A 27,141-nucleotide genomic window follows, 5' to 3' on the forward strand; every position below is an offset into this window, starting at 1 on the left:
TTTAAGCAACATTCCTATGTTACAAAGTATTTGGTGTCATGGTGTCAGAGCTAGGGTTTGAACCCAAGCAACCTGGCTCCAAATTCATGGTACTTAATCACTATGCCGTATTAAGAATTGGGTGTCTCAGTTTTCATGTTCCATGAAATACCCATATGTCCAGAAATTTTTTCAGTATCCTTAGCTTATCCATTAGATCCCTGACTTCCCAGTAGTGGGAAATAAAAACATTCCTATATACAAACAAGCATATGTGCAGGCGTGCATACACACACACAGACATACATAAAACTATATTGCACCTACATAACCTGGGTCTAGATTCAGATCTGCAATTCTATTGGATTAATATCCCAAATCCCTGAGTCTCTTCTTCAGAATTTCCCACGATATAACAATCACAGCTCTTTCTACTGTTTCTAGTCTCGTGGCAGTGCTGTCTAGTGACACTACACTACTCTCACGTTCAGTTATTTTACTGATTCTCTCTACAGGAAGTTAGTGATCCCTTACTTACTATTTGTCAAGTAGAGTATAGTGCACTATGGATACAGACATGACACATACAGTTAGTTCCTCCAGCAAATTCTCAGCCTAGAGCAAGATTTAGATTAATGTAACCTGTTACATTTCAATGTGGCAAGTGCTAGACTAAAGGCAGAAACCCGGTGCTTTGGGGGTAAAGAGAAGGAAACATTCAACTCAGCCTCAGTAGGAGGTCACATTTCATACCTTCAATCTTGATAAAGAAGTAGAAAAGGAAGTCACAGGAGCAGAGAAGAGATGTCATGCAGAAAGATATGCACAAAGAAAGAAAATGTGGGAATGATCAGGATGTATTTGAGAAGTGCAGTTTTCCATAGGGCTGGAGCAGAGAGATCTTGTAAGTGGATGGTGAGAGATGAGACCAGCAATCTGAACAAGGTTCTCAGCATGAGGCTGGGAATTCCACAATTTGCCTTGTTGGCAACAGAGAACTTTTAAAGATTTATAAGTTGAAAAAGGACCTGAGAAAAACTGTGAATGAATATGGCTGAACATTCTAGGGATGAGAGAATCTTAGACAGACTAAGCACAATCCAGAATAGTCCAAAAGAAAGATATCAAGATAACCCATCCTACTTGCTATGACACGGCCAACACTGTGACCAAGATGACATAGGTCAAGTGTCCACCTAGATTTGATTGAATACCTTAGGATTAACTCTGTAACTTTGGTTACACTGATTAACTCACTGTGCTAACCATTCCAGAAAAAGATATGTAAAATTATAACAACACATTAAGAGTTTCAAAGTCTTCAAAGTTATACAGAACAGGAAAATAAGTCTATTTATCCCACATTTATTTTTGCATATCTTTTGCAATACTGACAATCAAAAAGCATTTAATAAGCATTTTCCAAGAGCCCAGAATTTTCCTAGTTATTTTTTATAAATGAAGCATTTAATAACTGAAGTTAATCACTGGGGATTAAAAATAGGCATAAACTAAAACTTGTTTGTGGATCAACTAAGAAAAATAAACCAGCATCATCTTAATACATAACATTCATATAAAAAAATTTCAGTATGCTATTCTTAATACATCTACTGAGGTTTGTATTCTTAATAGTTACCTATTACAAGCACAGTTTGAGATTGTTCAAAGACCTGACTAGAAAATGTGAACGTGATTCACCCACCTTGTGATTAAATACAGCCAGAATTACTAGAATCAGAACTATACATAAATATACATTTGCATTCAAATATAAAAGTTTAGTGAAAAAAAATTAGATTGAGATCTGTTGACTTTCCAAGTCATTACTATTTTCAATACTATTTTCAAACTAGTTTCAATACTGGACACATTAAGTTAGAAACATTCAATCTCTTAATCAGAACATGGGGGTCTTTTTAAATCCTTTAACATTAGGGAGTTCAAAGTCAGAGGTGAAATGTAATGAGTAGATCACTCCTCTGAGTATACGCAGAGGTATGTGGATTGTGTACATGACCTTGTGGAGAATAAGCCCTCCCTGTATGTGGTACACCTACTTGATTAAGGATAGAATTTCAAACTTAATGCTGTTGCTTTTGTGAGTAGAATTAAACTTAACAGCATATGAATGTAAATTTTTATGATTTAATTGTAGCCTTGCAGAAGAAATGTCAGTTTTTGTTTTATAAAGAAAGAAGAAAAAAATAACAGAAATGGGAGATCCATTCATGTTAACTTAGGCCAGTGTGTTGTGTCTTCATTAATTCTTTTTTAGTTGTAGATGGACACAATACCTTTATTTTATTTACTTATTTTTATGTGGTGCTGAGAATCGAACACAGTGCCTCATACGTGCAAGGCAAGTGCTCTGCCACTGAGCCACAATCCCTGCCCCTTCATTCATTCTTTAAAGGAGAAAAGATGCTCAAATCAAGAGAACCTTTGCAGGTAAACATCCTGTGCCTCAGTCAGACTTGAAACTGTATGTGGGGATCATACTGACCAGTTTTTATGTTCTCGGTGTTAAAATGAAGTTGAAAACTGGTTAACAGGAATATTCAAGTGATATAAAGGTAAACAGATCTGTTGCTAATGCATAACTGGGAGATAGTTTATGGTACTTGATTTGTCTAGTATGGGTGGTTTGTGTGTTTAAGAGATGGAGTTTCCCTACATGTTGCTCAGGCTGGCTTCCAACTCCTGGGTTCAAGTGATTCTCCAGACTCAGCACCCAGAGTAGCTCGGACCATGGGGACATGCCACCACTACATTCTAGTAATGACACACTAACATACTAGAGCAGGTACTATGAGTTGTGCCCTTTCCATAAAGGACATAACATTTTCACAGGAATTTTCATACATTTGAAGATTTTTCCAGAGAAATCTGGCCAAGCAGCAGTAACAATGGTAAGAGGGCATACACACACAGAGAAGGGGCACACTTCTCTAGTGAGCACAACTTTCCTTTGAAGAAACGGGCCTAAGAAAGTGGCTAAATTCATAAATAGGTAAAAATGAAAGCCACTGCCTCCTGTAACTACTTCAACATTTTAAAACAGGTTGTTAATAGGTAAACAAGAGTGCTCACCTAGAGACAATTCTTTAAAATACAAAGTCTGATAATCATACAATCTGAATGTATTTAAAAAATATGGGTGACCACATTATCATTTAAGCCTACCTCTAGAAATCCATTATGCACTCTTTAATGCTTCTTCCCCTACTAGTTCTTCAATGTGACAGGGTTGATTTGAGATTTTTAACCAGTGTCAGGCTTAACACAACAACAAAACTGTAAAACCAAAAGATAAGGCTTGAAAAACAAAGGACACTTTTGATGTAGGTTAAGTACTCCAAAGAGCTCCTTGTAAGTTCTTGATAACTGGGAATCATCATCCGAAAAGTATTTCTTCAAATTTAGTCATTTGTTATCAACCTTCATTATCTTGGCTATATGGGTCAAGCACTTGTTCTTTGTTATTTAATGTTTCTTTAAATAGGTACTTAAAAAAAATTCTTTTACTCCAATGTTTGCAGCTTTGTCGTAAACAATTTACATAAAATTATAGGTTTAATATGAAATTTAACATTTTTCTAGTATCTGGTTATCTTTAAATAACTGAAAATATAAAATGCTTTGTTTGTACAATGCTTAATAAAAAAAAGTCTTTTTTATTAAACCTAGCACAAAGCTTTATTAAAACTAGCACAAAGCTTAAGTTTAAGCACAGGGTGTTAGGGTAAGAGTGGGAAGTTGGAGTCCTGAATCCACACCATTATATGACTGGATCTCATCTTCCTCATCTGTAAAATGGGGATACTAAAAATACCTAATTTATAGTATAGTTGAAAAGATTACACATAATACAATTAAAATAATGTTTTGCATAAAGTAACTCTTGAATAAATGTAAACTAGGATGTCATTATGACAATAACTACTCTTGAAAATAGAATGACTTGCACAGACAGCAAAATCACAATTATCCAGAGACTAAATTGGATACTTTTATTTAGGAATGTACTTTGACATATGAATGTACATAAGAAAATGTACCCTTAGATATGAAATATGAACATGACACTTACATATTGGTGGAATGCAACTTCACTTTGAAAATATTTAAATGTGATAAACAGCAATTAGACTTTACTCAAAAAATCTAACCTAAAAAAAAATACTCATGGAGAAAAAATATTTTAAAAGTCATAACATGATAATGTAGATCTTTCTTCCATGGTCTAAAAGTACTCTAAAATATTAGTACATATAAATAAAAAGTTTTAAAATATAAATATATTTTATTGAAATATTTCATGTAGGAAAAAAATTCTGATATTTTAATATAGTGGCTTTTTTCATCAGCCATGCACTAAACTCTCAGGGTGAGAAAAGGGCCAGACCAGCATTGAAAGGTTTCAAATATCAAACTATACTATTATGTCAGTGCTAAGATCAATTAGCACCTTTCAATGACAGAAAAGGTTACAGTGAGACTCAGAGGTACTCTCTGAAAGTGTCTTAAACCACCGCACAAATGTGATTTTGATGGCTCAAAAAACACTATTTTAAATTAATCAGTTTCTTCTCCCTTTCTGGAAGAAGGAGAAGAGGGGAGCAAGGATAGTGATATAGTCTTTCAGTATCTCTTTACTAGTAAACATATGGATGGGGAAAGGATAAGAATCACACACTTCACAATAAACAACCTATCACCAAGGCATACACGAATGTGCAGCGAGCGCCACAAGCAATATTAAGTGACTGTAATGCTTACAAAGTCTTCAAACCTCTTAAAAGCAATCAAAGTTGCTTGTACTCCTTTTGAATATGCGGCTCTTATTTATTTTCTTCCACTCAAGTTCAAAATAAATGACGCCCGGGTTGCCTCCATGTACAATTTAATGAACATGCAATGCCCCCCTTATAGTAAAACACATCTAACTGCAAATTTTGATGCATGTACTACAATAAAATACACCTTTGCATCTCACCCATCTGGAGGGCAAATGCCTGAAAGAGTACGTTGGTTCTTAGTTCACCAGGAAAAATTCATGAGAAGCAGGTACACTGCACTGCTATCCATTCCCCCTGGTGTTGATTTCCTTCACCTAGTAACCACTGTAATAAAATCCCCCAACTGTATTTCTGAATACAATTAGTTTAAGATACTCTACTGAGAGACACATTATAAGAATGTAGTATATGTAAGGATAATATCCATTTGAAAAAGAAACTGTCAGGATTATAGTCACACTGAAATAATAACAAGGTGTTTGACAGAGGTTTGTTCAGCTCCTCAATGAGAGGATTCAAATCCTCTCCTGGTTTTGATAGCACACTTTTCTATTTATTTCTTAAATGAGTGACCTGAAATATTTACAACCAGACAGTACCTAATTTTAGGTTTTAAGTGCTTTAACAGCTCCATGAAATATGATCAGCAGCTGCAATACTGAACTATGGTGAATAAACTCCTTATAAAGGGGGCCTGTTTTTACTGAATGTTTAGTGTTCTTGCATTTACTTAAATAGGAAAAAAAGATAATGAAAAACATAATAAATACTTACATTCTTAAATTACTTAACACTTCACTAATTCTCAAAAGGGATTATCTCCCCTCTTCTTGAATTCTTGAATAATAATAATAATAAAAAAAACATAAGTTTCCACTGGGCTTTCACTGGGCAAAATAAGTTCAATTTTACTATCTGAAAGTCAGAATGTAAATTTTCCAACATCCTAACTTTTTATATAAAGAGTTTTATGTTTTCTACCACTTTACCTTTCTAAAAACTCTAGATAATTTGATTCCTGTGCATGAAATTTTAAAAATGAAATAACAAGCCCCATAAATATATTTTTAGACACGACATCAGTCATTGAGAGTTTTGCAACAGAGACTGAAAACATGAAACTGGACACTCTATTTCCCGTGGCTATGTAAAATTTATTTACACCCCAAATCACAATATAAATAAAAGGAAACAGAAATGGGAGAATCTGTTTTTCTTTTCTTTTTTAACTCAAAGGAAGTTTATAAAAAGAAAAAATTAATTATTGCAAAATGACAAACCATTCTTCTGCCAGTCACCCTTTGAAAAAAATTTTTATGAAAAAGCAACATTTTTTAATCCAGCTTCTAGAACTCTTCTAGAATCCAGCATGTGTATTTCTCAATAAAATTAATGACTTTCTTTAAGACGATTTTAAAAATTTTTTTAGATGTTGGGGGGCCTTTATTTTGTTCATTTATTTATATGTGGTGCTGAGAATCGAACCCAGTGCCTCACCCATGCTAGGCAAGCGCTCTTACCACTGAGTCACAATCCCAGCTCAGACAATTTATTTGTATACAGATCTTAGGGATTTTTAACTTTTAAACTTGAACGTATTACTTATACTAAATATTATGTATGACATACATGTATAAAACTTCATTTTGGAAATGAGAAATTGACTATCTAATTTTCATGAAAATTAATAGTAATAAAAAGCTAAGAATTGAATAACATCATTTACTTTAGTTATAATTGTGAAACATCTTCTAAATATGATGGCCTTGAAAAGGTTATTAAGTGTGCTTAAAATAAGCATACTTATTTTCAGGCAATTTATAAAGGAAAACAGACTTTTAAAAGCCAAATTGATTTTAAACCTTCCTCTATTAGAAAAGACAAGGACACATCCCTAGTAATGAGAGAAAAAAAAATAAGAGTTTCCAGCTAATCTAATTATATTACTTTCAAAGCTATTACTGTCAAAAGTTTTAACATTCTCCTACAGTCATTTTTTTTTTAAATAGTTTTACTTTGAAAGACTTACAACTTTTAATCAGGTGGAACAAACTGTTTGTATGGCACATAATAAGAATAAAAGTGGGTGTAGTTATATGTGCATTTGGTATAATCGCCATAAAACTCAGATTCTGTAAATCTCCCTCCACGCAAAACAGTTTGTCTTTTGTCACTACTGATTTTTATTTGGGGGGATAATCTTATTTTTAAAAACACACAAATGTCTTTGAATGCAATCTTAAAATACACCATACCACATATCAGATATTTTGTTTCAGGAGTCTCTCCCCACTCCTTTCCCTAGTTTTTGGTTCTTCAGGTCTCAGCTTGCCAAAAACATTTTAAGACAAATAATTAAAAAGATGATGTTTCTGATTAAAACCAAGCTCTACCCGGGAAAGGATAACAAGCACAATTCTGGTGTTGAGGAGATCTTAAAAATAAAATAAAGAAACAACCCAACAAACAAAAATAATAAAAAAAAAAAAACCTTCCTCAACTTTCAATCCTGTCATTCACCAACGTGTAAATGAAACTTCAGAAGCTGTCGATGGGAGCCCGCGGTTGTTAACCGCTCTGGGAAGACTCCCACCTAAATCCCGCAGGAGCCGCACCGAAACTGACAAACGCCCGAGGGTGCAAAAAGCCGCCGCTGATGAGAAGAGGAACAAAACACCATATTCGAGAAGATATATTTCTCTCCAACATTACGTTGATCCCAGGGTGCCAAGCCAAAAGGGGTAAGGGAGAAAGAAAACTGTTAAGTATGAGCTCTTAATGTGAAACCTAACCTGCTGGTTCTCTTAGGTATCAGATTTTGGAAGTGTCTGTAATGACAGCCAGGAAAGCAAATTAATGGCCAACGGCCCACTGGGTTTGAACACGAGACTCCTGTTACCTCCTCGCAGATCAAGTACATAACACACGCGCACACGGAGGTGCTCCACGTGGAACTGTCTGAAACCAAAACACACGCCCGGGAACTATTTGCACCTTGGCTGAAAGGACCTAGGGACCCGTACCTTCCTCTGCTGCCCTCAGGTTAAAATTCATGAATGACTCCGCCCGCTCCGCTCAGCAGTGGCGCGGAGAGGTGCAGGGGGGCGACAGAAGAGCGGACAGTCCCCAAACGGCACCCTCCCGCACACCCTGTCCCTCAAAGTGCAAACCCCATTAGCTTTCAAGGGGAAGCGGAAAGAGGGATGGGGGCGCAGGGAGACAATGCCATCCATCCCAATAAGGGAAGAGATGAAAAAAGTAAACAGCCCTCTAGTTTCTCCATCGCTTGGCTTCGAAGCTTGATCCGCAAATTTCCCTAATCGCTCCGAGCTGCTCAGAATTTTATATACAAAGGAAAGAAAATCTTCAAAGTGCTACCAAACTGAAATGCGGGTTGCTGTGTGGCGCCGAATAAAACAAGCGCGCACACTGTCTACCTCCAAATCCCGCTTCACCAAGCGAAAAAAGAAAGAAAGAAAGAAAAAAAAAAAAAGAGAAACCTTTCAAGACCAGCAGCCTCCCCAGACCCAGTAGGCTTTGAAAGGAGAGCAAACCCGCTCTCCCCAGTCAGGTCCCTTCTCTTGGAGAAGTTATAATCCCTCCACGGCATCTGTGTCCCAAGCCAATGAACGCGACTCCTCTGACTAGGCGCCTCTAATTTCACGGACCCTGGCAAACTACAGGAGCCACTCGGTCCACGCCACATAAAAACTATTAACGTGGGATCGGCGCAGTTTTAAGCCCGGTGAGTGCCTGAGAATTAGAGCACAATCACTGAATCTACACAAGTACCCCGTCTCGTGAAAACCCAGGCGCCTGGGCCATCTAGGGGATCATTACAAAGTAATACAGGTCACAGGATGGATGTAGGGGAGACCCTGGTGCGCACGTTTCTGTGAGGCGGGGGCGGGGTGCAGGTAGGAGCGGTGCACCCTATGGCAGACTTAGCCGCGGCGAACCGGGTTCCATGCCGGTAGCGCTGCGTCCTGCAGCCGACAGCGGGCTCCAAGGGGACCCTTTGGGATCGGGGTCTTCTGCTCCAGCAGAGCGCACCGCCGCAGTTAAAGCGGCCTGGGCTCCCCGCATAAGACACCCCGCCTTCGAGTGCCCCAGGAGCTCAGGAGCTCAGGAGCCCACACACTGCTCGGCTTCGAGTCTTCTGTCTTCAGCGCATTGCAGTCGTGCGCACATTTTAGGGAAGAGTTTGGGGGCTTCTCCAAATATGGACCCTCGCAGGCTGTAGGGCTAATAAGGTCTGATGAAGAGGTATACTCACCTCCCGTCGCCCGGATCGCCTCGGGATCCCGAAGTCCAAGTGTCTGCCCCAGCCGCGGATCCTCCCGTCCGTGTTTAGGTATTTATTCTCGTTCCTTCCAATGTCTAAGTTTCCCCTTCGCGTCGTGTCTCTGGTGAAAACAGGACATCCCCTTCGTCCAACCCCCAAAAAACAGCGAACACAAGTGGGGGGAAAGCCAGGCGGTGGGGAGAAGCCGACTCCGAGGTGGGGAGTAGGAGAGGGGAAGAGCCAAAACTATGGACTGACGACAGGGAGAAAAGTAGAAGAAAAGAAAAGGAGCTCGCGCCCCGCAGCCGCAGTCGTCACTCCCCAGCTTTTCCCCGAAGCTCCTTCCCCCTCTCTAAGGGAGCGACAACTTCAAGTGAACTGGATGGAAGTTTTGCGCGGAAGCCGGGAGCGGCCCGAGCGTGCGCCGCGCGGCGGGCAGCCTCGCACTTGCGCGCGGAGTTGGAGGCGGGGGTGGGGGGGACGTCGCAGCCAGCGACTTCAGGCTCGGGTGGCCACTGGGGGCCTCGCGGCAGGCCGCTGGGCGCGCGGGGACCTTGGCTTGAGCGGGACCGATTCTTTTATATTCGACCTGGGGAGACTGCCTGCTGTCATCCTTTGCGGTTTCGCGTGGGGTCCGCTCGGGGCCTTGTGGCCCTGGGCGTCCCCGGTGGCGCCGTGGTAATCTCCGCGCCCTCTGCGCCGCCCCACCCCGCCCCCACCCGGCCTGCCCCGGGCTGCTGCAGCCTCTAGACTGAGGGGAGGGACCCGCGGCCTCTCTCCCCTCCCTGGGAGCAGGAACCACTGTCTGTCCCCACCTGCTTCGGCGGGGCAGTTCGTGGACTAGCCTGTATCCCTCCTGCAAGCCGGCTCCAGAGTGTAGGCCACTGCGGGCTCCCTGCCGGGACTCCGTGCCACTCACCCCAAGGGAGAAGACAGAAGGGACTTCGCCTCCTTGCAACAACGCAAAATAGAAGCCAACGCTCACCAGATTTGGGAGCTTTCACTGTCTGAAGATAATAAACTTTTCTGCGGAGATGTATGCTGTGAAGGAGTAAGCATTGTGCAGATCGGCTGGGGTGGGAAGGGCCTGGGCCCCCTCCAGCGCTGGGTGCAGGTATAGGCATCCCTCCCAGACGCTCAAAGGTCAGGCAACTAAGACTGAATTCCAAGGCAGCGTCAGAGCTTCCCCAGGCACATTGCTGAAATGACATTTCGTGCCTAAGCCTTCTGCGTATGCATTAGGTACCTACATAGGATTTAAGACTCTCTATGTACACATACAAATAACATAACCAGGGCCTACAGCAAAGTAAATCCATATATTTCATCTCCACTTAGTCACCTCTGTCTAAAACCTATTATTTATTTCAGCAGCATCTTCTTTGTCACATTGATAATGTGTTTTAACTTATTGAGAATTTACTGTCGTCATTGCGTTGGTCACTTATGGGACATGTGAGTGCATTTAATTTTCACAACAACTCTACAGTTGTCTTTGTTATTAAGCTTATGTAAAAGATGAGGAAACCAAAACCCAAGGAAACCTAAGTAACTTTCCCCGAAACCAACCCAGTGGTCTCTAAACCACAAAGCCCATGATTCAACAGTGACCATGCACATTGCCTAATTCATAAAAATTACTCCCAATCAGGCAGCTGGAGATGTATCTCAGAGGTAGAGCCCTTGTATAGCATGCACACTGCCCTGAGATTGAGCCTCAGCATTGCCAAAAAAATAGAAGAAGAAGAAAAAAGAAAAAAAGAAATGACTCCCAAAGAAAATTTAGTTTTAACATTGTATAAACTAAATTTTAACATTTTGTCTACTAACTTGTAAATTATACTGTGAAAATTTCAGAAAAATATTTCATTCTGTTCTTCAACTTGGTCACATGCAACTGAAATGAGGACCTCCAAAAATAAAATCAATACTGAACACTTGTAGTTACAATTTAGTTTTTAATGAGTGGGACATTGTCTACAATAATTAATAGGCAATGGAAAAGCTTGGGTTATAAATTTTAACTGATAAAGGTAATCCTTGCTGCTTTCATCACTTACTGGGTGTTCTTTCCTGCTCATTTATTTTGGAGGGTGCTGGCACTGCCAGGCATAATGTTTCCTTTTCTGGTTCTCAAGGTAGAAAGCACTCTGGGAGTGGGTTGGAGCAAAGAGGAATTGGAATATAGTCCAGAGCACATTCTGGCCTAAAGAGGAGTACCAGTTAATATACACTTAAAGAGAAAATGTCAATGGGCAGACTTAATTAATTTTACAGATCTCATTTTATTCATTTTACATGTGAGAAAATAAGACTCTCAAAATTTTTAGCAGCTTCCACTGAGTGGCAAACCTGGGACTCAAACCAGCTCTATGTAACACCGAAGTTCCATCAGCCTCTGTGACACTATTAGTAATAATAGTAAGCAGAACAATACCAACTTTAAAAAAAAATTTTTTAGTTGTAGATGAACCCAATATCTTTCTTTCTTTCTTTCTTTCTTTCTTTCTTTCTTTCTTTCTTTCTTTATTTATTTATTTATTTTTATGTGGTTTTGAGGATCAAACCCAGTGCCTCATACATGTAAGGCAAGTGCTGTACCACTGAGCTTTTTTAATACAGTGTTTATGTTTCAGGCCAAAGACACAACTAAAATGCTTATAAATCATTCAGTATCTAAGAATACTCTGTGGCTATAGCAGGTATCATGTAAGAATTAAGTACAATGACGAATTTAACATTCTCTTTAAAGACCACAAATTTTTAATCTCATTTTGTTAAAAAAAACATTGTGTGTTGGTTTTACCTCTAAATAAATTTGGGGAGGTGCATAACTTGCATAAAATACTAGTTTGTACTTTAATGTGGCATATTATTAACATAATTGTTAGCATGTTTTTCTCTCCCTTCTAAAATCAGATTTTTGGCGGGCTGACCTTACTTACAAGGTTACTTTGCTCTCTCATAGTGTTTTATAAATCTATAATAAAATGCATTTAGAAAAGATATCAAAAAATTATATGAATATTATGCCATCCAAATATGACATATTAGTCATCCAAAACCTTTTAGTGCCTTCTAATAATCTCAAATAACATAAGTAACATGGATATTGCTAGGAGTGAAATAAAATATATTTTCAGTTCACATTTGAAAAAAAAGGTTGAAATTAGAAATCAAGCGATTTTAAGGTTGTCAAGCAAAAATATATTGTTTGTTTAAATAAAGCATGATTTCTAGTATTTCTATTGAATACCACTTGCTTTTTCACCTTTAATATTTTTAACTTAATAGATACATTTAACCTGTTTCATTAAATAAGTTTATCTGAAAAAGGAAACTTTTTATCATCACCACAAAAGGAAATCCAGTATTATTTACCATGAGTAGTAATGACCTTGGAAATGAATCTATATTGTGGAAACAACAGTTATTTTTCTTGTTTCACCTAAAATTACCTCACACACCAATTTGAAAAACATTGGTTTGTAGAGTTACAATCCATGTGTCCCCTCAGGCTTTGGAGAGAAATGTGCTTATTCAATCATTGATGTCCTTGCTTAAAATATATCTGAAGTCTCCGAAGTTGAAGTGTCTTTTAAATTAACGTATTAAATTGTTTTTCTTACTTACTTGTGGAAAAACGTAAACAATTTATTTATAAGTACAAAGTTAAAAAGCAAATTACTCTGATAAAAGATTGTGCTAGTTACCCATCCCTTCATCCATTCTTTCCTTCCCTTTCCCTCTGCATATTAGGCTTTAACCACTGACTCTCAACCCCATGATAGCAACATCTATTGGCCCAATATGGTACTGCAACAACGTCCTACAAGGCAATGAAGAATAATGGGAGAAACTCAAAAGAGCTTGAAAAAAAAATTGGGGGAAATTCTAAACTCAAAAACCTACTACCAAATTCTGAAAAATTTTCCAGAATACTAGTAGATCCTACATGGTGTAAATTTAACTTAGAATATCTACAAATGTTCAACTCAATCTGAGAACAGATATTTGAGACAGTGTAGGAATATGTGACTTTATAGTGAAAATCAGTGGAAAAAATAAGTTCCACTGTGAGCTATTCCCTTAACTCACTCCTCTGGGGTACAATGCCTCTGCCAATACCATTTACTATTTGTTTATTTTTCAAATATGTATGGCACTGTTTTCGCATTTAGTTTTGTGTAATTCAAATTAAACAAACAAAACGCTCTAAGAGCTCATAATCCAAAACATAATTTTACTTTAATTTCATTTAAAAGCAAACTTAAGGGAAAAAAATAGTACTATCACTTTAGTAAGAACAGATTTTTTAGGCTAAGAAGTGGAATAAGACGCTATATTTACCAAAAAAGTTAACAGTGGACTGGAAATTTGGAGAAATAATCCCAAAGTGAATCTCTTGAGCACTCTTTTAGCGTACCTTTGAACTTCAGCTGGAAGCATGCACAATTCCTAAAAAAATACAGTTATTCAATTGTTTCTTAGTGAGTCCTAAGCCAAATCCTTTGAGTTTTAGAAGAATGAAATTTTAAAGACCAGCCTCAATAAGAACAAGGTTGATCACTGTCTACTCTATCAATGACAGACTCTGAGAACAAATGAAGATAAACTGAAATCTAAACTCCTGTGCTGCTGGTTTTCTATAACCTGTAAATAAACACACATTTAAAGTAAATTCATGCAGAGAGATCAAGCTTGAGAAAGTTCCTACTAGTTTGTTAGAGGGAAGAAGTAAGACCTATCTATTGTGCTAGTTACCCATCTATTGGGTCATTCTCTTCTGATGGACTCTGAAACTTTCTCATTCTTGGCAAAGTGTCTAAAGAAAGACAACTGCACATTTTCTGGAGACAGTTTCTTTGTATTTACTTTTAAATTCTCTCTTCAAAGTTTTTCTCAAGTTAAATCCTGCTAGAAACATATTATTCAGTTCCAGTTTATCTTCCATGTTTACACCCAACCTTTGGATGTTTATAAACAGATATCATGCCCACTTTTAGTCATCTGTTTGCCATGTTAAACAAATGTAAAACCTTTTAATCTTGTTGCAGTTTAGTATCCCAAAGCCCTTAATCATTCTTATTGCTTGTCTCTGCACTATTTCCAATTTCCTAGATGTTTATTTCATTTGTGTTAGGGACATCCCACATCAAATTCCAGGTGTGGTCTCATTAGCATACTAGAATGCATCATACTTTTTTTTCTTTTTATCTTCTCTGGTATTACATTTTGGCTGCCCTTCAAGTTCCCACCAACTCATGCTACTTTTAAATTCTAACAAACTTACATGTAATTTGCTTCTTTATTTTCACTGCACACAGTGTTTCTCTTGGCATATTATGACAATCCTGATTTCTGAAGTAGGCCAATTACACATTTTGTCCCTTTTATTGGTTTATAATCATCTACATTTCAAAATAGAAAAATTCCACTCAATATCTTTTTAATACAACCCTTTTTATGTATCCTTATGATGTCTTCCTGCTCATAAAGTATCCACTGATTATAATTTAAAAATCCTTAAGTATACAATCCAATGGTTGGTGGAAGAAGAAATTAAATTTTATAGAGGGAAAATAAACTGACTGACAACTTTGAAGTAATTATTTGACATTAGTAACTCTAGTATCTAATGTATAAAGTCTTAAAGTTAGGAAGACTACTAAATTGCAACAATCTATGCTGAATACTTTTGAATGAAAATATTATAACATGATATTATTAGAAACTGACAAAAACTTTGTAATATTCCTTTCACTATATTTAATAGCACAAATACTTAGAAACAATTTATTTGTACAGTGTTTTCCAATTTCACATATTCTCAGCACTCCCTAACACACCTTTAAATGACTTTGCCTGATCACATCCTTTCAAAAAAAGAAATCAGGTGGGCTAGGGTTGTGGCTCAGCGGTAGACCACTCACCTAGCATGTGCGAGGCCCTGAGTTTGATCCTCAGCACCACATAAAAATAGATATTTAAAATAAAAGTATTGTGTCCAAATATAACCAAAAAATAAAATATTTGGGGCTGGGGATGTGGCTCAAGCAGTAGCGCGCTCGCCTGGCATGAGTATGGCCAGGGTTCGATCCTCAGCACCGCAAAGGAACAAAGATGTTGTGTCCGCCAAAAACTAAAAAATAAATATTAAAAAAAAAAAGAAATCAGCACTCAGTATATCTACTTTTTATCTCCTAATCCTACAAATCTGACTTTTGCTTCTTTTATAGAGGATGATTCCTTAAGATCATCAGTGGTCTCCCATTTTTTGTTTCTTAGTCTTCATGATCCTTGACATTCAGGAAGTATTTGGCATTACTGACGACAGGCTTCTAGTTATGCATTTTTCAGTTTCCATGATTCTGAGTTTATCCTGAGATTGCTACTACTCAAGGTCCTGCAGAGCTTCTTTCTCTGACACTCAAAATCCACCTCGGCAAAATTTCTCCTCTCTTTCTGCAGGATGCTCTCTCTTTACAGCTGTATCCACTTCCATCTCTTCTGTCATCTCTCAGTGGGTAACTGAAGGACATCCGTGTCCTTCCTAGAATCCTGGGTATCTTCCCCTGCAGTCTTGTCAGCATCTCAAGCTGAGTGTGCTGGAACCTGAATGCATCACCTCATTCTCCATTCTCTCCTCAGTCACCAGCTCTTCCTGACTTAATTGTGTTAATGGCACCATCTTTGTTGAATTCATCCTTCCTTCTTGATTAACTTTTCCTATGTAAGTAATGGAAAACAGGACAACTGTATCTTATGCTGGCAGTGTCTCTTCATCTGTCCTTCCACTTTTTAATTATTGCTGCCTTTGAGGTCAGAGTATCTATGTCTTCTGTCATAATTGACTTCCCCACTGTTCTTGGCTCTTCTCTGCTAATCCTTTAGGCAAAGATATGAGTTTTTTCTTTCTTTATGGTATGGTCCTTTACTCAATTAAACATTCCCAGTAGCTTCCAAATGCTTTATTTAATAAAATACAAATGTCTTAACCCAGCACTGATAACTACCCAGATCTCACATGGCAAACTGGAATCTTGTATCTTCATTTCCTTCTAATGCACAGTGCCTTGTATCCAGTAGGCACTTTATAAATGTTTACTAAAAGAAGTAGGTGCTAAATAAAAGATTCCAAATATTTCAGTTTATAAACTGATGCAATAGAACAGTAGTAACAAAACATTCAGTGTGGTGGGGCACCTCTTCTTGTGATCTGGTTTTGAGGAGTGCCTGCTCATGTAGCCCTTTGGACAATTTGATAAATTCTCTAAGCCCAAACAAGTTTTCTATGTTGTATTCTACTATTCCATTTTTCCCCCACTTTTCTCTATTATCAGAAATAACAAGTTCTGGTAATTCCTGCAATTTGCGATCTGTGATGAACAACTCTAGCTCTGTGATTTAATTTCATCAGCAATCTGTAAGTCCTTAAACAATAACAAACAAACAAAAACACTAGAGTACTACATATGGCTCAGGGTTGAAGCTTGAAGACAACACTCTGAGACAAGAAACTTTTTATCTACAAGACAGGGAGGACTGGGTTAGAAAAAGGCAGGAGGGGAAGAATCAGGTCAGTTGCGTCTAATCACTTTCTCTATATTGCAGCACCTCAAGAAGTGCTGGGAAGATAGCACCAATTATTATTGCATTGAACTAAAGGAAGTGACTCCAGTTGTAGTTTCCCCTGCTAACTTGGTTTTAACTTAAAAGGGAACCATAGTTAACCCAACTAAAAAAGAAAGGCTATTTCACAAAGTTTTATTTCAAGAGGAAATGAGAGTGCATGTAAACAATGCTCTGTGAACTCCACAGTGCTTAAGAACTCTAAAAAACTCATGTTAGATGGGTGAGATGGACCTCAGGAAAGGTTTTGTGTTATTGCTTCTCAATTCTTCCCCTTCTGAATATGTGATTGGATAAAATGCTATGCCATTCTTGTCAAACCCTCAAATAAGGACAGATATAAATGGTAAGAACAGATCTTTCATCTCCATGAGAACCAATGAAGCTACTTTAATTATGAATGAAAACAAACCAACCAACCCCATAAACCAGGTGCAATGGCCCATTCCTGTAATCCCAGTGGCTCCAGAGACTGAGACAGGAGGATCACAAGTTCAAAGCCAGACTCAGCAACTTATCAAGGCCCTGAGCAACTTAATGAGACCCTGTCTCAAAATAAAAATTAAAAAACAGGCTTTGGTTGTGGCTCAATGGTTAAGCTCCCAGGGTTCAATTTGATACCAAAAACAAATAAACAGAACCATAAACATTTGATAAATATTTTTTTCTCCAGATTGGCCTTATGGCTAAACAATGTTGTTTTTTTTTTTTTCCAAAGAAAAACAAGTTGATTAGAAATGATGAATTCATAATTATGCTTCATTCTCATCTCAAGGTTATTCCTTGGCTTTTCTATAAAAATATTTACTTTGAAATTTATTCAAACAAATACTCATTTACTTAGTTCTGCAATTTACACCAACCAGTTTTAGTATTGCTATATCCATAATACTATGAAAAATAAACCTATTGAGAAGAGTTCAAGATCTGAATGCACTCATTTCGTTTTTAGATTGTGTGTGTGTATGTGTGTATAAATTATGTAGAGTTGAAGTTTTGTATTTCACAAGTTACTTAGAATAGTTTTTTCCTACTTCCCCCTATCTCAGGTGACTACGCTCTTCAATTGAAATACTATTGAGTCTATTTGCTTTCTCATCCCTGTTTAGCTAATTTTATTTTCTGAATATAAAAAAATATTATATGATTCAAAGAAACTACCAGAACTAAAGCCACCCAGGACATCAGTGTAGGGGAACTCAAACACATTGAATTCCCAAAACCCTCTTCCCTGACTGACAACTACATTTTGTCCTAATCAAGAACAGTTCCTTGGTGAGTGTCTCTGCTGACAGACCTCACCTTGGAATTTTCTTCTCCCTTTACTCAGGTCTCCTTTGGCCTCACTCAGTTCTGTCTGACCACCCTTTCTTCATCCCTTCCTGAAATCCTCTGACCACTCAAGTGGGGATTCTAAGCATTCTCTCTTACCATTCAAGCATTCTCACTTGAAGTAAGGAGGTAGGGAAATGAACCTGGCATAGTTCCTGTCTTTTAGAACTTTTAGTCTAGAATCAAAAACAGGGCATTTAAAATAGTTATTACAGGAGAAAGAAAGTGTGGAGCTCCTTAGGGGAAATTCTGACAAATGTGCTTCATTCAGAGCAGAGAGAGTTTGCTTCCAGCCAAGGAAAGAAGGAGGTATCATCTGACCTCACCTTAGATGGTGAAGAGTATTTATGCCTAGGAGTATGCATAATTCAGCAAAACAAAAACAGGAGCAAATGGATCTTCTTCCCTCCCTTCCAAAACAATACTCCTGTCTCTGTGGCCTTTATTCCGTTAATGGGCCCTGTGCCCTCCCAGCTGTCTAGAGGTGGAAATGCCTCTGTTCATTCCTTGGACTTCTCTATCCAAACAGTTGCCCAGTTGTGTAGTTTCCACTTTGCTTTAATAAACTTTGCTTTATCCCCTCCTTTGTGTTTTATTTTAATGCTAACTTAATCTGGGCCTCGTGTTCTCTCACACAGACAATATAAATAGCCATGTAATTGGTTTTCCCATTCATAATGCTTTTCCCCACTTATCCTATCAGATTACTCACTTTACAACCCAGTTCTGTTCATGTCACTCCTTTATTTGGGGGACAGAGAAACTTTTGTGCATATTCCAGATCTCTAACCTCTAGTCCCACCCTGTCTTTTCCCCACTACCTCCTACCCTTCCAGCTACCAACTACAGGTGATCTTTGTTTTTTTCTTATGAACATCCTCCATAGTCTCAAGAGTCTTAGGTATGGATTATCAACTAGGTAATATGACAATGTGTGATAACACACTGAGAGCAAACTGCATTTTAAATTTCTCTATGGTGCTTCATGCAGAACATTACACATACTAGGCAGTCTGTAAAAATGTGCTAAAGAAATTAATCTAACTCTTCAATAAAATAAGTACATGCGGTTTGGGATTCCTCCTATTGCTTGGGCCTCACTGAAGGATACTTCAGTACATGATTTGGTTATGAATTTGATATAGATATTTTAAGAGAGAAAGTAAGAGAGGACAGAGATCCCCCGGAAGCTCAATAGTGACAATAGCCCAGGAGTCATTGCATCTACTTTATAGGCTGTTACTGAGAAATTGCTCATTGAATCACGCACTGCTATCATCAGAATTATAGGTTGCTCATGTTTTGAATACGCTGAAAATTGTGTACCAAATCAAGTTTCTCTTTCTGACTTACTGCTAAAATTTTTAGAAGCATATTGAATACACACATTCAGCATGGGTGTGGGCTGCTGTGGGGCATTTCTTTATTTCAGCTTTTCCCTACACCATTTAAGACCTTGTCCTACCTTCTTTCTTTTCTACCTACTTTTGTTTTTTAGTCATATTTTTTCCACATCAACTGCTAATGATTAGCTTTTAAGAAGTATTTACACTATCTTGAATGATTCTATAACAAAAAGTAGCACAAAGTTCATGGAAGTAAATCCAGGGCTAGGATTTTAGGGATGGTGTCTTATTTCTGAAGCATTTTATAATATTTATAAATTAATTCCTTTCACATTTTCTGTAACTTGCTTGTTCCACCTTAGTCATTAACCTACCCGCTGCCCCACCTCAAAAAAAGCTTCAGATAACTCATTTCTTCTCTTTTTCAATAAAGTAAATAATTGTCATAGAATAGCAACTTTTATAAGCTTATAAAGAGATTTGGATGTAATGTGGCCCAAACTTTTCCTCCTTTAGCTCTCTAGTTGCAGAGAGGTTACATAACTTGTTCATTAGTTGTTGGGGAAATGGAAGTAGAATGCAGGTCTCTGAACTCTTCTATGACACGTACAGAGTATTGTGCCTGTGGACAAGTTGTTAACAAGAGCCTGTAAAAATAAAATTATTTTTTATAACATTGTGCAACTAACTGGGAAGTAACATAATTGACAAGACATCCTTTTTACATCCCTCTTTTTTTTGTTTTCCAGATTAATACTTTGTAGTACCTTATATTTTCTGGTTCCAAAAGGAGACATACAAGATAATTGTTCAGTATAATTCAAAATATTATTACAAAGATGGGATGAAAGATCCATCTACCATGGTTCTCAAAATTCATGAGTTAAGAGAATACAACCTGCTTTCTCAACTGATACTGCAGAGAGAAGCTGGCTATTAATTCAGCAGCAAGTTATGCCTAGAAAATGAGAGTGAACTACAAGCATACCTATATGTAACAACTTTTTTTTTAAAGAGAGAGAGAATTTGTTTTTTAATATTTATTTTTTAGTTTTCGGCGGACACATCTTTACTTGTATGTGGTGCTGAGGATTGAATCCAGGCGGCACGCACGCCAGGCGAGCGAGCTACCGCTTGAGCCACATCCCCAGCCCCACAACTTTTTAATTTAAAATTTTTGTTTAACTAATTAGAACAAACTAAAAATATAGAAATTCAAATAAAATTTATGTTTACTATTTTTAGACTAAGTCAGGATTTCAACTTATAGTTCTTATCTTAGCATTAAAGCAAAATTCAGAGATATATTTTATAACACAACTTCTTTATCAGTATTAGATGACTTTTCTCAAATCAATGCCAGTAAATATTGAATAAATCATGATTTTTGAAAGGCTATCAAACTAAAAACAAAGAATGATACAGATAACACACCTAAGGACTGGTTACCAGACTGAAACCACCGTAGTACTCATTGATAACAACTGAAAGTATTCATTTGTATTTTTAATACTAGAATTTTTTAAATGTTTTTTATTTTGTCATAAAATTTCATAGCCTTTGATTTACAACTTTTAAAACACTTTATGCTGACATTTAGATTATTGCTAAGAAAAAATGCCTAACTTTAAGCCAATTTGAAGAGCTTACATATTTTATGTTTGTGGTATTCCTCAGATGAATATGTAAAAATAAAAGTAGGTTTCTATTCCCAAATAGCAAACATCATGGCTCATCAAGACTCACACTCATTTCATAAACTAAGCCCACAACAGCTTTGTTTATACATTTAGTTTAATCTGCAAACAATGCTTCAGGGTTATTTCAAAACAAATTCATTGTAACTTTGAAGTGTGTTCTTATATGGAACAATTAGCTTCTCATGGCCCTCACTTGTGTGTATACCCTGAATAAGTAGCTAAACTAAATATTAATTTAACTTACCACCTGTTGTGGAGTTTACAAATGGCACCGTGATGCCATTCTTGATCAAACATTTGAAGGAAATATTTTCTCTCTTTATTTTTTTTCAATATCTACTTCACTAAGATGTCTTAAATTACTAAACATTGAATCTGTTATTCTTACATCACCAACATTTTTATTAAGGTAGGAGTGATAAATTTTTTTGAAAGAAAAACTCATAAGGGATTATTCAATTCAATACAAACAAAAATCGCATACTTTCAAGGACTTCATGCCATTCTGAAAATGAGTGTCTATGACTTTGCTCTTGTTTTTAAATTTTCTGTATTACCTGAAATTTGAGAAAGCCTATCACATCGAACAAATCAAACCCCAAATTCTAGTTTTCATTTACAGCTCTTCTCATATAAATTAAATAATATACACTTTAAAAAATCCCCCTCAGTCTAGGGGGACTCAGTGATAGAGCACTTGCCTAGCACGTGCAAGGCCCTGGTTTCGATCCTCAGCACCACAAAAAAATAAATGAATAAAATAAAGACATTGTGTACAACTAAAAAATAAATATTTTTTTAAAAGCCTCCTCTCTTGCAAAGACCATTGCCTCATTTTAATATTCTTAAGTGGTGCTTCATGATTTCATGACTTAATGGACTTTTATTACGAGACTTCCAGAACTTTCCTGTGAGGTAACAGAAGATTCCCAATTGTTATATAAAATGAAGAAATGGACACATACAATACTCCTTCATTGCAGTTGCCCATATTGAACCCTCTGAAATCTCATGAGATTTTTTCATGTAGTATGGCCATTAAAACTGTAATCCCATTCTAGGTACAGGTGAGGAAAAATGGAACAAACATTTCTCTTATGTTTCTATTATATTTTTGTTTGTTTATTTTTTTGTGGAGCTGGGGATTGAACCCAAGACCTTGTGCATGCAAAGCAAGCACTCTGCCAACTGAGCTATATCCCCAGCCCTTGTTTTTGTTATATTTTTAAACCATATGAATAATACAACCAAATGCTCTGTGGTAGTCTCACCAGCATTTGGTTCAATTTCTTCAAAAAGTAATCTTATTATAGGAGTTATCCCCCTAGGATTGTAAGCAATAATTTAGAAGTCATCATTCTAAAATATTATTTATGGTAAACTCGGCTAAGTCTCACTTGCAATGTATATCCAGAAATTCACCACCACAGAGCTTTTCCTGCATAAAATCCTAGAATATTCTTCTGAATGTTTACTTAACATTTATAAAATGAAATGGCTTCATGTCATTTAAAAGATTAGACCGTCAACTGAACATTTCTTTCTATATATCATCTTCAAAAACATTATGTGTCTTTTCTGTCCATTACTCTGATACTAAACCTTAGAATGCCATTTATACTATTCAGTTTCTCAGATGTAATCAATCAGTATCAATGTCAAAAGAAAATAATTGCTTTTATTAAATAAAATGTGATCTTTGATACAGAAGGTATTTAGCTTCTAATCACAAATAGAAATAAAAGCAATAACAAAAATAACAAAAACTGTGTTCTTTTTTTTTCTCCCGAATGTTTTATATTTTAATATTTATTCGTCTTACCAGTAATTTTGTATGCTATTTTTTTGTTTGTTTACGTAACTTGAAAGTGAGATTCATCCATCTAGTAGAGATTCGAGGGTTCCCTCCAAAAATTTGAAAAATTGAAAATTGCATTGCAACTCCACCAGATACTTTGTACCTTCACTGTTGAAATGATAGATAATACATTATACCAAACAATCACACAGTTTCATTATTAAGTTCCGTGAAATCTCCTCAATCAAATCTGTGTGGTCCTAGTAATTTAGTGTACAGGTGCACATGGAGAAAAAAAAGGATTTGGAAAAGCAGCTGCCTAATTAGGAGGAAGTAGAGTGGGGGAGGCAGGATTAGATAAAGGAGTTTTATGTTGATCCTAGTACGCTCATATTTAAGGATGCCCACGTCCCACTTTTAGTAAGCATTCCTTTGACAGCATCTACAATACATAGCCAACTAGCACCAACTCAGGACTTGGTACATAACATGTACTCAATAAAAGTTTATTACATAAAGAATTTAACCCAAACTTAAAGTTAGAATTTGATACTATTGATACTTCCTTATGTTTCCATGCAGCCACCTTTCTTGGGGTTTGGGGCAGTTTTGAATGCATAAAGATTAAGGGTTCTACATTACAAAACAGGAGAAATGATCTCATATACCTCCATCTAAATGGGTAGCATATTCTGGGGGACAGAGGGAAGGAGGGAAGGATGAAGAAAGAGAAAAGAATAGAGTGAAAGTTTTTAATTATGAAGGGCTAAACATTCATAAGTTTTTTTGGATCTTTTATTACTTCAATTTAAAACTTACATTTTACTTCAATTTACATTTTTAAATTGAAGTAATATCTCTTATTGATGACATATCATAATGAGAGAAGAGGATAGGATTATTATAAACCCCCTGCCACACCATTCAAAGCCCAGATGGTATTTCAGTTATTCATTAAACTACACCATTTTGAATGTGCTGATTTGGAAAACAATGGCCTTTTGGCTCTAATTCTTATAACACTAAATGAGTGTCAAGAAATTAGTTCCCCCAGAACCCTTACAGAAGCAATGCCAGTGCAATTTGTTTCTGAGCCACTTTGATAGGTACTGTAAAGCTTTTTCATCTTGAGAGTGCTGGCATTGAGTAACTTTAATTGTTGGTTTCAGATATCAGTCGCCATCAGGAACACAGCTGGATACTGATAGATGTCCCTTGGGAATAAGCATTTTGGATTACTTTGAAGTCAATTGGTCTGAACATGAAAATTTTAGTGGCAGATTTCTCTTTAAGATATACTCAAGAAAAGTATCATTTAAAACAAAAAACTCTCTAGAATAAGAAACCTCAAAGGAAAATGTTCCTCGGTGGCAAAAAGTGTTAATCAAATAAACCAGAAAAACATTTTCCCCAAACCCATAATTTCTAGACTTTGGGTTGCTCTCAGTTGGATGCAAACTGGCTCTAACTCTTTCCATTTTGTTCCTGAGCATTCTTGGTTTAAAAATAGGCATTTTTGTAAGTTATGAGGATGATAGCATACACCTGGCGGGGGAGGTACAGTGTTCCTTGGTGCCATGCAACATGGAGCCCTGCTTGGGGATGCTGGTTGTGCCTGGCAATGACTGATCATTCCTGTGTTCATTGAAAAACAGGAGCCTCCCTATCAGTCTTAAGACCAACGTCTCCTGGTCCTCTGAGTTGTCTGGTTTATACCAATGGGTTAGGAGTGACTCATTTACTCTCTAAAGGGTATGAGAGGACAGTGAGGCTAGTTTCTGTCAAAGATTAGAATACCTCAATTTTGTTTCCTACTGGAGAGTTTCCATAAATCCGTTTTTAAATGAATAGTGGTTTATAGCAGAGTTTTCACATCCTTGAATTATAATCAAAAGTAACATAGTATTAAAGTGCTTGGGTTCCAAATCAGGGAGCATGGCAGAGCAACAATGCTAGACTAAGTGCTGTATATTGGCATCAGGCATTGAATTGGCACTTTTCAAAAAAGGAGAAGGAGGGGGAGTGGGAAGATGGCGGCGATGGGAGAGCAGCACCCCAGTGCGCCGCGTCACTGTGCGGGAGAAAGACGAGGTAAAACGGCTGAAGGCTACCTTGGTGGGAATTTCCAGTGAAATTGAGGTGCTCCAGAATCTAGAGGACAGATTTCCAGCTCGCGGGATTCGGCTGCAGGGGCTTGGTCGCGGGCGATTTCTCCGCACGGAGGGTAGCAGTACCTGGTCGGCGGACCGCCCCGCGGATGGAGGCTGGGGTGCGCGCTAGTTAGTTAGCGGCGAGGTACCAGAGCGGGATTACAGCGAAGCGGATTCTGGAGGCTCCTGCCAGCGGCGCACTGGCCGCACTGAGTGCTGAGTTCCGGCCTTGAGACAGAGGAGAGAACCGGTCCAGTTCGATTCCCGACACCGGTCGGAACATGGAGGAGGACAGCAGCCGCCATCTTGGAGAGCTGATGCAATCATCCCTGTTTTCTACTGATCTCAGCTCATTCAACTACGGAACAGGCGATTCCAGGCTGGTATTTGCCTGCGTCTCGCAGACAGATCGCTCAGGCTCGGGACTAGAGAACCTGAGGAGAATACTCTTCAGGGCTCACCCCTGGCAAGGCAGGCGCCGGACTTTGAGCGGCCAGATTCTAGCTCCCCGGGTTGCTTTGGCCCAGGGCGGGGTATCCTTCGGGGACTCTGGGCTGAGGCCAGTTACAAGTGGATTGTGCGCTGAGGCGTGGCGTGGCTCCGACTCCCGGAACAGTTTTGGCCCGGGGCTAGGGAGCCCGCGGGGACTGCGTCTTTGACCCTGCCCCTGGCGGAGCGTACACTGAGCTGGGAGAGGTTGGAGCGGACAGGCTCGGGCTCCCGGGGCTGCTGGGGCCTGAGGCTGGGGTACCTCTGTGGAGCCTGCTCCTAGCAGAGTGTGGCAGGGATCAGAGAGGCTGGGTTCTGGCTCCCGTAGCTGCTTGAGCCCAGGGCCGGGGAACCTGCGGGGACCGCGAGCTGAGGCCAGCTACAAGTGAAACTTGCGACGAGGGCCAGCGGGACTCTGACTCCCGGAACAGTTTTGGCCCGGGGCGGGGGAGCCCGCGGGAACTGCGTCTTTGACTCTGCTCCCAGTGGAGCGTGCACCGAGCAGGGAGAGTCTGGTGCGGCCAGGCTTGGGCACCGAGCAGGGAGAGTCTGGTGCGGCCAGGCTTGGGCTCCCGGGGCTGCTTTGGCCTGGGGTTGGAGAACCCGCGGCGGTTGCTCTGTGGAGCCTGCTCCTAGCAGAACGTGGCAGGGACCGGAGAGGCCGGCTTCTGACTACCGAAGCTGCTCTGGCTCAGGGTTGGGGATCCTACAGGGACTGCTTCTTGGTCCGGGTCCTGCTGGGTGCTGCGGGGGCCTGGGGGGCAGAGTGGAGCTGCCACCTGCGCCCAGAGCAGGCTAAGGGACCCGCCGGTGTGGTATCACGACACCCCAACTGCAGCTGGGGCCGAGGAGAGTAGCCGCCCACGCCTGGAACAGGACCAGCGACCCGACGGCAGGGTAGCCAAGTCACCCCACTTGGAGTGGAGGCTGTGAAGAGCCGCCGTCTGACCTGCAAGGTAGGCAGACCTGCGTCCCACTGGCAGGACAGGCTCGGCAGCCTGCCAGTGTGGTGGACAAGTAGCATCGAGGCAGTCACGTCACACTGGTTGGAGTGGGGGTTGAACAGAGCCGCCGCCAGTGTTCGGAAAAGACCCAGCGACCCGTTGGAGAGGCAGTTAGGTACCCCCACTGGGAGTGGGGGCTGAGCAGAACTGCCGCCCAAGCCCGCAAGGTAGGCAGATCTGAGACCCACCGGCGGAACAGGCTTAGAGGCCGACCAGCGTGGTAGACACATCACACCAATTGGAGTAGGGGTGGAGCAGAGCTGCCGCCCACATCCGGATCAGGAACAACGATCCGAGGACGTGGTAGGAACGTCACCACAACTGGAGTGGGGGCAGAGTAGAGCAGCCACCCGTGCCCGCAGGGTGGGCAGACATACGACCAACCAGCGTGGTAGATAGATCACTCTAATTAGAGGATGAGCACAGCCACTACCCGCCCTACAAGAGAGATATCCCAACTATACAAGAGCAATATAAATAAATAGGGGGAAAATTTCAAAAACACAACAGTTTCACCAAGCAGAAAGAAACGCAAGCAATATGAAAAGACAAGGAAAGTAAGGTCCACAAGCAATGCAGGTCAACTCAACTCTAGAAGAGGTAATAGCTGCAACAGATGGAATG

The 27,141-nt window shown here is 39.1% G+C and overlaps 1 protein-coding gene across 13 annotated transcripts in view; it reads right to left on the minus strand.

Moving 5' to 3' along the window:
- The window catches only part of EYA4 (EYA transcriptional coactivator and phosphatase 4), a 273,585-nt gene extending 263,564 nt beyond the window's left edge, over positions 1-10,021 (minus strand). For 11 of the 13 annotated variants that reach the window (XM_081296065.1, XM_081296064.1, XM_081296073.1 and 8 more), the window contains exon 1: positions 9,058-10,021. The gene's annotated coding sequence lies outside the window, so the exon portion shown is untranslated. The remainder of the gene's footprint in view (positions 1-9,057) is intronic. The other 2 variants (XM_081296071.1, XM_081296062.1) reach the window with 2 other exon arrangements.
- Positions 10,022-27,141: the final 17,120 nt, after the last annotated feature.

The sequence above is a fragment of the Spermophilus citellus genome (assembly GCF_964194105.1).
Source record: "Spermophilus citellus genome assembly, chromosome: 5".
NCBI lineage: Eukaryota > Metazoa > Chordata > Mammalia > Rodentia > Sciuridae > Spermophilus > Spermophilus citellus.